At 41.0% G+C, this 13,102-nt stretch overlaps 1 pseudogene; it reads right to left on the bottom strand.

The window, feature by feature from the left end:
• Positions 1 to 1,609: 1,609 nt before the first annotated feature.
• Positions 1,610 to 11,073, bottom strand: LOC135566501 (endoplasmic reticulum junction formation protein lunapark-A-like; annotated as a pseudogene).
• Positions 11,074 to 13,102: the final 2,029 nt, after the last annotated feature.

The raw sequence follows: 13,102 nt of genomic DNA, 5'->3' as shown, positions 1-13,102 counted from the left end.
GCACTGATCTCAGGGAGTCGGGGAGCTTGGGGTCTGGCCTTTCTATGAGTTCAGGAAACAACAATATGCACATCTAAAGGCTGAAGCAAGACAAAACCACTATAGATGAAGTGCACTGTCAGCTGTATGATTGGCATTTATTTCCATGTAAACAGATTAATGTGAAGATAAAAACCAATGATATTCCAAAAATAATTGCATCATAAATGCATCAGATCAATGGGTTGCCATATTTGTATATTCAATCTAGATGCTTTCGAGGCCAGTAGTGCAGAGGCTTTTAAGAGCCTGAAAATGCACAGTGCTGCCAAATGCTAGGGCAAATTAAGGGCATAGTGTTTGATGGAAGTGACAGATATGTTTTCTCAAAAATCTTACCAATATATTCAAATTCCTCTTTTAATGCCATGCCCCGTTATGGGTGAGACCTGCTGACATGAGGCATATCTGGGAGGAAAATACATGTTGCATACATGCAATGAAATCAGAAGATTATTTTTTTGCTGAGTTAAAAATGATCATAATAACAATACATTGCCGATGTTAAAAACGATAGGCAGCTGACATCTGTCAAATCCACATCTTTAGAGTGACACTGCCAAGAAGCTACTCTACCTATTCTGAGGGCCATCACCGACAAGGTACTCAATAACCCTGTCCATGGCGCTGCGATCCCTGGGGAGGACAGGTCTGGCCCGGGAGGGCCTGGGGGGTGCAGAACACACATGAACATTAGCTGGTCTCGAATACTGATCACACGGGAGGCCCAGAAACTTCATAAAAAAACAGCAAGACCCAAATCTACAGTTAAGCTGCAGAGGCCCACTATAACATGTCTGAAACAGACACATTTTAATAATGACTTGGAAATGGATCTCACTTGCAGCACCTATACAAGAATCCCTGCTGTGTTACTGAGCAGTAATTAATATACACTAACCAATAGTTTCCTACTGCTTATTCATATACCAACATATGGAAACTGTAGTGACTATCAAAATGTATTTTTTTTACAAAAGTGCATGATAGTATCAAGTTATATGAAACATTTTGCAAGGTGTGCCCATGACACATGTTTCCTGGTATTAGAAAGGCATTTATTAAGTTTTCAGTACCGACACAGAGAACAGATGCAGGCCTTCCTGATTAATCATGGTTATCCTGGTTGTTGTATACCTCACATGGTAATTACACCATGTTGCTTTCTCTGGGAGAATGTCTAACCGTTCACAATTCTTATGATGTGTCCAAGGCCAGACTATTGACATAAGAGTAAACATACACTACTAAGCTGACAGTATAAGCGTCATATTTTTAACAGTCTTGGTCAAAGGTTGTATGGTGAGAAATCTTGGTGAAAAAAAAAAAAAAAGAAATCACCAAATTCACTAACTTCTATTTCAAAATTCACATCTATCGACTTAGGCCAGACTACCCCCAGACATAATGTAGTTGCCTAGGTATCTTCTCTGGAGCAAACTTGACCTTCAGTATGTTTTAAGGCACCCCTACCATAATGGATTCAAATACTACCTCAATTGGCCAGAACTACCACCTGTAAAACAAACTCATCATTCTTGTAAAAAAATGTAGTAAAATTTAAAAGTATAGAAAAGTCCCATCCCTGAAGGACTAGGAGAAAAGGATGGTTGTAAAAAAATAACATTTTTAAAATCACCTTAAGCACATTATGATATAGTCTCTGTGTGCAGCCACTCACCCACTCCTGGAACAAGAGTGCCAGGGGTCATGGGCCTCTTCATCAAGCTCTGCTGAGCAGCCTCAGACAGGATCCTCTCTGGGGGTCCTCCAGGAGCGGAGTGGAGGGGGTGGCCCTGCATGGGTGGCCCCTGGGGCCAGAAGAAGACTTGCTGCGGCAGGAGTCACCGCCACCGGGGGACGAGGAGGACGGGCTGCGGCAGGAGTCAACGCCACCGGGGGACGAGGAGTGACATGACGCTGACGGACTTCTATAAAGGAGGGATGTTCACCAACGGTAAGCCTTGCAAGCACATGAAAGGCATTTAAAAAAAAAAAATTTTTTAAAAAATTGTATTTAAGATACCTAGGCAACTACATTACCCTGGTGAGGTTTTGGAATACATTACCCTGGTGAGGTTTTGGAGTCATATGCATTTCATTTGGAAGGGATTCTGGCACCTTCAAATTGAAAACAAGATGTACTTTCAAGGTTAATTCACAGAATTAGTGGGCTCATAGGCAGATGTAATTGGGGCGGCAGGGTAGACTAGTGAATAGTAACCGAAAGGTTGCAAGATCACATCCCCGAGCTGACAAGGTAAAAATCTATTGTTCTGCCCCTGAACAAGGCAGTTAATCCACTGTTCCTAGGCAGTCATTGAAAATAAGAATTTGTTCTTAACTGGCTTGCCTAGTTAAATATAAAGTTAAAATAAAAATTCTCACCTTTGCTTTTGAGTCAGGATCAAATCTCTCCAGAATCATTTTTGCAGTTTTATAGGTTTCAGTTTCCATCACCTCTAACAGCTGTTGGACAAGAGCAGTTCATATTTTTAAATGTTAAGGAATTGAAAAGGACACATTGAAAGTGAGGTTGATTCAGTACAAGTCATTTCATCAGTCAAGTGCCATAGTGTTGGTCTTCCAGAAAACCCTGTTGAGTATGCAGGTTTCTGTTCTAATAGCTTCTGTTTGATCGATCTGTTAATTGACTAATGATGTTGATATGACACGTCACCATTCCACACAATTCTGTTAAAAATCAACCGCAATGAGACAATGATAACCAATGTCGTATCTTTCATCGTAATTAATCAAATTTTTAAAAAGAGCAAGTGAACAAGCAATTCATTAAGTGACTGGAATAATTAACTGCTTTAACAGGGGGGGGGGGGTCCTACGACCGCATATACTTTCTTGTATCTGTACAGATGATCAGATCTTTACAATAGTCTTCAACACCATATCAATATGATACAACTACTCAATAAAACAGAATTGTGAACTCCTTATGTTGGTGTTTGAAGTCAAGACTGATATTCTCAACTAGATGTTTCTTATCTGGTCTAATGAAACACTATAAAGACCAGCTACTGACAAAAGGTCAACTGACAGCCAGACCCACATTCTACCATCAATGAGATATTAAAAGGTTTTCCGAATAAAAGCGGTTGTAGTAGGTCTACACATCATTCAATTAGTTTTTGTAGAAACTTCATTTAAAAAAGGGAAATACCAAATAGCTTATTGTTCAGACATAATGAGAATAATAATTACATGCACTACTTGATAATGGAGTGTGAAAATCCATCAGCCATAATTATTGAACGTTATTAGACATGACAAGCAATTACTCAGATGTATTTCCTTCTAGCACTAAACGCTATTAATTTAAGAGACTTTAGCAGAGTGCTTTACCAAGTAAAGTCTTTAGGCCAATTAACAGCTGTCTGCATAGATTTTTAGATGATTTATTAGGAGTAGCAATTATCTAAGCAAAGTGCTGTAAAAGCTTGATAATAGCAGAACAGGGCATGAAGACTCCTGCATATCGTCGGTGCCACCTTGTAAAAGTGTTCATCTCGAGGTGGTAAATTGTCTCAATGGCAGATTAAATCCACTTACAAATTAGTTACGGGGTGTAAAGAAGTACAAGGATAGTATATAAAGTGCTGACATCTCAGCTCTTTCATTTGACCTTCATGAATGATTAGGGGATCCACATTATATTCAACCTTATCCAGGTATAAGGGGGCAGCTATGCCGGATTCTAACGGCTATGACAGATTCTAATATCAGTCCAGTCCATGTTCACCCAATCAAAAGACAACCACAGAAAAAGTTAAACTTACAATTTTTCGTTTTGTGATTGAGATCGTCCAATTTTTCATCTAAAACAAACAAAACAAAAAACATTTTACTGATTATACCAAATGAAAGCAGCATGTCATGATGAGGCAGACTAAAGCACATACTGTTTTTTTCCGTTCTTCTGTTAAAAAGAGCAATCAGCCCCTTTCGAAGGAGGCATACACTGCGGAAAGAACAATTAGAACAGACGGGTAAGTAAGCAACCAACTACAAATAGACATAGCGATCTCGCTCTCTCTCATATATATATATATATATATAGATACTTACAATAGTGGAAATATCACATACGGAAGGGCCAATATGACCTTCCCAATCATCTGTTCAGGGAGGTACCAGAGATACACAATTATGCTGGCCATCAGGTAGAGAAGAGATGAGTACAGCAGTAGTCTCCATATCCATTGCTTCAACTGTCTTTGATACAGTTCTCTACATTCCTCACCAGTCTGTATATCCTGTAAATAAAACATTTTCCATGACTATAACAAAAAAAATGACACATTGAATATAGGCAAACTTCCTCTCTATAATGACTAAATAAGTTTCATATGCCACAATTTTCTTACTAATAATGTAACTAAGTTAACCCTATAGATATATGTAATAGTATTGTACCTTGTGTATAATGAATAAACAACCAGCAAAGACCACACATCAATTCAACAGCCGTGTACAATCCCAGACACATCATATGACTTCTCCATGCCTCCCTCTGGTAATCTTGACAAAAGCCTATTTACTCAATGTCCGGGTGCATTACCAACTTATCTATCCTTTTTTATTTTTATTAAGAGGATTAGAAAACACCCTTTGGTTCTTCGTGCGATTTAGCCACACCCCAAAAATATCAGTTGGTGGACAGTGTAGTGACCCATCTTCCGCTGGTGCTAGGAAACATGCGTCAGTCACTCTGCTGGACATCGCCTAGAGTGATCAAGCTCGAGATGGGCTATATAGTGTAACAAGGTCAATCTCTAGAGCGACATCCCCAAAAATAGTCCTGATCAACACCATCTTGACACAAACCCCCCCAAAAAAAAACACATACCTTATCAATTCCTTCCAAAACCTCTACAGTGGATGGCTTAGTCTGTCAAGAGAACAAGTTAAAAGTATCAGAGAAGGAAGACTTGCTTTGAGTTCAGTAAACTGGGTACTATCAATAGGACTAGGACTAGCAGAGCACAGGACTATTCTCTGGAATTTAGAGGGTTGCTGCAAACGTCTGCCACCCCGTGACAAATATACACACTTTCAAAAATTATTCACACCCCTTGACTTATCCCACATTTTGTTGCGTTACAGCCTGAATCCAAAATGGATTAAATATATACTCCCCCCCCACCACACACACACACACAACCCCATTATGACAGAGTGTAAACACGGTTAGAAATGTTTTGCTAATTTATTGAAAATGAAATATAGAACTTTAAAATGGACATACGTATTCACACCCCTGAGTCAATACAAGTTAGAAGAATCACCTTTGGTAGGGATTACAGCTGTGAGTGACATTTCAGCTTTTAATTGAATTAATACAAATCTCTAAACATAATTCCAATTTAACATTATACGGTATTGTGTGTTGGCCAGGGAGTAAAAACGCCCCCCTCAATCAACACACAATAATGACAAAGCAAAAAGAGTAAGACATTTTTGCAAATGTATTAAAAATATATATATATATATATGAAATATCACAATTACATAAGTGTTCAGACCCTTTACTCAGTACTTTGTTGAAGCAGTTGCAATCTACCGCAGAGATTGCTTGCAAAGTTCTGTCATAGTTTCCAGGTCTATGCCCAAACAGGTCGAGCATCTAATTTTAAAAATTATCCTCTCCAGAAATAAGTCTCACTGTTGCCGCCTGTTATAGACTCCCATCAGCTCCCAGCTGAGCCCTGGACAACGTATGTGAATTGATTGCCCCCCATCCATCTTCAGAGTTCGTTCTGTTAGGTGACCTAAACTGGGATATGCTTCACACCCCAGCAGTCCTACAATCTAAGCTAGGATGCCCTCAATCTCACAAATGATCAAGGAAACCACCAGGTACAACGCTAAATCTGTAAACATGGGCACCCTCCGATATTATCCTGACCAACTTGCCCTCCAAATATACCTCTGCTGTTTTCAATCAGGATCTCAGCGATCACTGCCTCATTGCCTGCATCCGCTGTGGGTCCGCGGTCAAACGACCACCCCTCATCATTGTCAAACGCTCCCTAAAACACTTCTGCGGGCAGGCCTTTCTAAACGACCTGGCCCAGGTATCCTGGAAGGATATTGACCTCATGCCGTCAGTCGAGGATGCCTGATCGTTCTTTAAAAGTAATTTCCTCACCATCTTAAATAAGCATGCCCCTTGGGAAAAAACGTAGAACTAAGAACAGATATAGCCCTTGGTACACTCCAGACCTGACTGCCCTTGACCAGCACAAAAATATCCTGTGGCGGACTGCAATAGCATCGAATAGTCCCTGTGATATGCAACTGTTCCCAATGATATGCAACTAGAACCAATACAGTCAGTCAGGAAAGCAAACGCTAGCTTTTTCAAACAGAAATTTGCATCTTGTAGCTCTAACTCCAAAAAGTTCTGGGACACTGAAGTCCATGGAGAACAAGAGCACCTCCTCCCAGCTGCCCACTGCACTGAGGCTAGAAGTCATGGATTTATCAGTGGTGACCGTGTTAATTGAACATTTCAATAAGCATCTCTACAGCTGGCCATGCTTTCCTCCTGGCTACCCCAACCAACAGCTCTGCACCCCTTGCAGCTACTTGCCCGAGCCTCCCCAGCTTCTCCTTCACCTAAATCACAGATGACCTAGAATACCTAGATGACCTAGAATACGTGGACAACTACAAATACCAAGGTGTCTGGCTAGAATGTAAACTCTCCTTCCAGACTCATAAACATCTCAATCAAAAATCAAATCTAGAATTGGCTTCCTATTTCACAACAAAGCCTCCTTCACTCACGCTGCCAAACTTACCCTAGTAACTGACTATCCTACCGATCCTCGACTACGGCGATGTCATCTACAAAATAGCTTACAATACTCTACTCAGCAAACTGGATGTAGTCCATCACAGTGCCATCCGTTTGGTTGCCAAAGCCCCTTATGCCACCCACCGTGACCTGTATGCTCTAGTCGGCTGGCTCTAGCTACATATTTGTCGCCAGACCCACTGGCTCAGGTCATCTATAAGTCTATGCTAGGTAAAGCTCCGCCTTCTCAGTTCACAGGTCACGATAACACCCACCCATAGCACGTGCTCCAGCGGGTATATCTCACTGGTCATCCAAAGCAAACAACTCCTTTGGCCGCCTTTCCTTCCAGTTCTCTGCTGCCAGTGACTGGAGCGTATTGCAATTAAAAATATTTAAAAAATAAACCCTGAAGCCTTACATTTCCCTCACTAACTTCAAACATCAGATAGCAGCTAACCGATCACTGCAGCTGTACATAGTCCATCTGTAAATAGCCCACCCAATCTACCTACCTCATCCCCATATTGTTTTGATTCACTTTGTTGCCCTTTCGCACACCAATATCACTACTTACACACCATCATCTGATCATAATCATCTATCACACCTGTGTTAATCTGCTAAATTGTAATTACTTTGCTACTATAGCCTATTTATTGCCTTACCACCTCATGCCATTTGCACACACTGTACATAGACTATTTTTTCTATTGTGTTACCGACTGTACGCTTGTTTAATGCATGTGTAACTCTGTCGTTTGTGTCGCACTGCTTTGCTTTATCTTGGCCAGGTCGCAGTTGTAAATGAGAACTTGTTCTCAACTAGCTTACCTGGTTAAAAAAAAGGGGGGGGGGGAGAAAAAAAAAGGGGGGGGGGGGAAGCACCTTTGGCAGCAATTACAGCCTGGAGTCTTATTGGGTATGACGATACAAGCTTGACACACCTGTATTTGACGGAGTTTCTACCATTCTTCTCTGCAGACCCTCAAGTTCTGTCAGGTTGGATGGGGAGCGTCGCTCCAGAGATGTTTGATCAGGTTCTGGGCTCTGGCTGGGCCACTCAAGGGCATTCAGAGACTTGTCCTGATGCCACTCCTGCATTGTCTTGGCTGTGTGCATAGGGTTGTTTTCCTGTTGGAAGGTGAACCTTCGCCCCAGTCTGAGGTCCTGAGCGCTCTGGAGCAGGTTTTCATCAAAGATCTCTGTACTTTGCTCCGTTCATCTTAGAAAAACATTCCCACAGCATGATACAGCCACTACCATGCTTCACCGTAGGGATGGTGCCAGGTTTCCTCCAGACATAACTATTTGGCCTGAATGCCAAGTATTACATCTAGGTTTCATCAGTCTGACAGTCCTTTAGGTGCATTTTTGCAAACTCCATACAGGCATGTGCCTTTTACTGAGTGGCCGTCTGGGCACTACCATAAAAGCCTGATTGGTGGTGTACTGCAGAGATGGGAGAACCTTCCAGAAGGACAACCATCTCCACAGAGGAACTCTGGAGCTCTGTCAGAGTGACCATAATATTCTTGGTCACCTCCCTGATTGCTCTGTTTGGCCAGGTGGCCAGCTCTAGGAAGAGACTTGGTGGTTCCAAATTTCTTCCGTTTAAGAATGATGGAGGGCACTGTTTTTGGGGACTCTCAACACTGCAGACATTTTTTTGTTACCTTTCCCTAGATACAATCCTGTTTCAGAGCTCTACGGACAATTCAATCAACCTCATGGCTTGGTTTTTGCTCTGACATGCACTGTCAACTGTGGGACCTTAGACAGGTGTGCCATTTCCGAATCATGTCAATCAATCTACCACAGGTGGACTCCAATATAGTTGTAGCATCAATGGAAACAGGATGCACCTTAATTCAAATTCGAGTATCATAGTAAAAGGGTCTGAATACTTATGTATATAAGGTATCTGTTTTTGCAAACATTTCTAAAAACCTGTTTTTTCGCTTTGTCATTATGGGGTAGTGTATCGATGAAAAAAAAAAAGTATTTAATACGTTTTAGTTTTGTACTTCCCGGAAAGGTCTGAAAACTTTGCGAATGCACCGTGTGTGTATAAACAATTAAATACAACATGGAACTATTTCAAAGTCATAGTTCATAAGGAAATAAGTCAATTGAAATAAATGAGGCACTATTCTATGGATTTCACATGACTGGGAGTACAGAAACCCATCTGTTGATCACAGATTGCAGAAAACCAGTCAGTATCTGGTGTGACCACCATTTGCCTTATGCAGAGCGACATCTCCTTCACATAGAGTTGAGCAGGCCGTTGATTGTGGCCTGTGGAATGTTGTTCTTCAATAGCTTTGCGAAGTTGCTGGATATTGGCGGGAACTGGAACACGCTGTCAAACGCATTGATCCACAGCATCCCAAACATGCTCAATGGGTGCCATGTCTGGTGAGTATGCAGGCCATGGAAGAACTGGGTCATTTTCATCATCCAGGAATTGTGTACAGAGACTTGCAACATGGGGCAGTGCATTATCAGGCTGAAACACAATGTGATGGCGGCAAATGAATGGCACGACAATGGGCCTCAGGATCTCAAATCACGGTATCTCGGTGCATTCAAATCGTCCTCCTTAAAATGCAGTTGTGTTCGTTGTCCATAGCTTATGCTTGCCCATACCCCCACCATGGGGCACTGTTCACAACAATTACATCAGCAAATCGCTCAACCACACAAACTCCATACACATGGTCTGCGGTTGTGAGGCCGGTTGGACTTACTGCCAAATTCTCAAATTTAGAAATAAGCTATTTGTGCATTTGCACATTTTTGGGCATCTTTTATTTCAGCTCATGAAACAGATTCATTTATATTTTGTTATATTTAAAAACCATGCCATTGTCCACACCCTAACTTTGCTAATGCTGCATAAATGTTTTTCTAGGGGAAACACTGGTGCATACAGTTTAGGTATGGGTGGCCCCAGGAATAAAACGCACCATGCTCTACCAACAACCATACAGGAACACTAAAATGAACAAGTTATGCAATACATACCCTAAACCGGGATATTAATACCCCCATATTGAGGTCGAATAAAGTGGGTATTTTTAGACCCCTCCGATTTGTCAAGTCCCTCAGTGGAAGATCTCTCCACCTGTTGACAAAAACGTTGTTTTAATAACGCATACTGGGATGATGTATTAAAACAAAAGGATTACAAAACCATTCTTGTGCAAGGAAGTTAGTTATGATGACACTGCATGTTTGGGTACAACTACTGACACTAAATGAGTGTGGACTCGAAGACCAAAATGGTAGCTACCGCAAAAGCATTATTGATTGACACATGACATAGCTACATTAGCTAGCTAAACCCAAAGTGGGTACCATGATGCATGTTTACCAATTGACCTGGCAAGGACTTAGCTATCAAAACGTGTGTAGTTTATGATACGAAAGGAGCACGCAACAGTTTGATGCGTGTACACAAATTCACATTTTAATAACTACTATTATGGACCGTCTAGGCTTGTTAGCTAACGCCAAGCCTCCAATAAGTTAAATTGCGTGTTGCTGAACGTTAATACTTGTTTAATATTATCATACAGACTAAATTGGTATTATGCTACCATTCACATTCTGCAGAGAAACAAGCAAATGCACACTGTGCCACTATCTACCAAACGTGTGCATGAAGTAGCTTATAGTTTTAGCTGGCTAGCAAACCAACTTAGTTATTTAACTAACTAGGGCTTATAACAGGAAGGCTAGAAACGTGTTCAACGTCAAGCGACTGTAAACTTGCAAACCAATTTCACAATTTTTTACAGAGAAAAAAAGGGAACAACCTAACGACTAAATTTACCAACCAAACAGTTATCTGCCAAGTTGCATCGTGCTAGGCTAGACAGACAACTTTATTCAACTTCCTGCATATTGATATTGAATCGCGTTTCGGATGAAGTGACTGCAGTTCTAGCGTGAAGAAAACACAACAAATCTGCTAGCATTAGCGTTTACAACTCTTTCCTTTTTTGCAATTTACCTGGACAGTATTTTAGTCCGAAGATCCTCTCTCATACAGAAACAACATTTCCTCTATGTTGGTTATATTAGGAGGCGAAGAGGCGTGGCAAAGAGTTACCACAGACACAAAGTCATATACCCCGATGATTTTTTTACAATTTATTTTCTTAAAATGTGATTTTAAACCAAACCTTAACCACATGGCTAACCTTAAATGAAGACCAAAAAGTTTAAATTATTTTTTTTACGAAACAGCAACCCCCTTTTTGACGTCAGACGCCGCGCATACGTGGAGCGTTTGCCCCTCGGCTACTTCAGGATGTTCTTCATTAATCTGAACCTGAAATGGATGGGTATTTTCATTTTATTTAATTTATTTTACTTTTATTTAACTAGCCAAGTCAGTTGAGAACAAATTATTATTTACAATGACGGCCTACCAAAAGGCAAAAGGCCTCCTGCGAGGACGGGAGCTGGGATAAAAAAAATATATATATATATAATAATATAGGACAAAACACACAACACTACATAAAGAGAGACCTACAGTGGCTTGCGAAAGTATTCAACCCCCTTTGCATTTTCATATTTTGTTGCTTTACAACCTGGAATTAAAATTGATTTTTGGGGGGGTTGTAATCATTTGATTTACACCACATGCCAACCACTTTGAAGATGCAAAATATTTTCCATTGTGAAACAGACAACAAATAAGACAAAAAAACGGAAAACTTGAGCGTGCACAACTATCCCCCCCACACACACAAAAAAAAGTAAATACTTTACAATTACAGCTGCAAAGTCTCAGTCTCTTGGGGTATGGCTCTATAAGCTTGGCATATCTAGCCACCCCATTCTTCAAGGCAAAACTGCTCCAGCTCCTTCAAGTTGAATGGGTTCCGCTGGTGTACAGCAATCTTTAAGTCATACCACAGATTCTCAATTGGATTGAGGTCTGGGCTTTGACTAGGCCATTCAAAGACATTTAAATGTTTCTTCTTAAATCACTTTAGTATGCTGAGGGTCATTGTCCTGCTGGAAGGTGAACCTCCGTCCAGTCTCAAATCTCTGGAGAAGACTGAAACAGGTTTTCCTCACGAACCCTGTATTTATCTTCATCCATCATTCCTTCAATTCTGAACAGTTTCCCAGTCCCTGCCAATGAAAAACACCCCCACAGCATGATGATGCCACCACCATGCTTCACTGTGGGGATGGTGTTCTCAGTGTTATGAGAGGTGTTGGGTTTGCGCCAGACATAGCATTTTCCTTAATGGCCAAAAAGCTCAATTTTAGTCTCATCTGACCAGAGTACCTTCTTCCATATGTTTGAGTCTCCCACATGCCTTTTGGCGAACACCAAACGTGTTTTCTTCTTTAAGCAATGGTTTCTTCTGGCCACTCTTCCGTAGCCCAGCTCTGTGGAGTGTATGGCAAAAGTGGTGCTATGGACAGATACTCCAATCTCCGCTGGGGGAGCTTTGCAGCTATTTCTTTTGTCTCTTTGTTGCCTCTCTGATTAATGTCCACCTTGCCTGGTCTGTCAGTTTTGGTGACTTGGCTTTGTTGTGGTGCCATATTCTTTTCAATTTTTAATAATGGATTTAATGGGGCTCCGTGGGATGTTCAAAGTTTCTGATATTTTTTATAACCCAACCCTGATCTGTACTTCTCCACAACTTTGTCCCTGACCTGTTTGGAGAGCTCCTTGGTCTTCATGGTGCCGCTTCCATGGTGATTCCCCTTGCTTAGTGGTGTTGCAGACTCTGGGGCCTTTCAGAACAGGTGTATATATCCTGGGAATATGTGACAGATCATGTGACTTAGATTGCACATAGGTGGACTTTATTTTAAGTCATTATGTGACTTCTGAAGGTAATGGGTTGCACTAGATCTTATTTAGGGGCTTCATAGCAAAGGGGGTGAATACATATTCACGCACCACTTTTCCGTTTTTAGAAGAAGAAAAAAATTAAGTAATTTTTTACATTTCACTTCACCAATATGGACTATTTTGTGTATGTCCATTACATCAAATACAAATAAAAGTCCATTTAAATTACAGGTTGTAATACAACAAAATAGAAAAAAACTTTTGCAGGGCACTCTAAGACAACATAGCATGGCAGCAGCAAAACATTGTAGCAGCACAACATGGTAGCAACACAACATGGCAGCAGCACAACATGGTAGTGGCACAAAACATGGTACAAACATTATTGGGCACAGAAAACAGCACAAAGG

This window comes from Oncorhynchus nerka, unplaced genomic scaffold, assembly GCF_034236695.1.
Source record: "Oncorhynchus nerka isolate Pitt River unplaced genomic scaffold, Oner_Uvic_2.0 unplaced_scaffold_4667, whole genome shotgun sequence".
Lineage (NCBI taxonomy): Eukaryota > Metazoa > Chordata > Actinopteri > Salmoniformes > Salmonidae > Oncorhynchus > Oncorhynchus nerka.
Note: the sequence above shows the minus strand (reverse complement) of the source record. Positions and strands in the feature narration are given on the sequence as shown.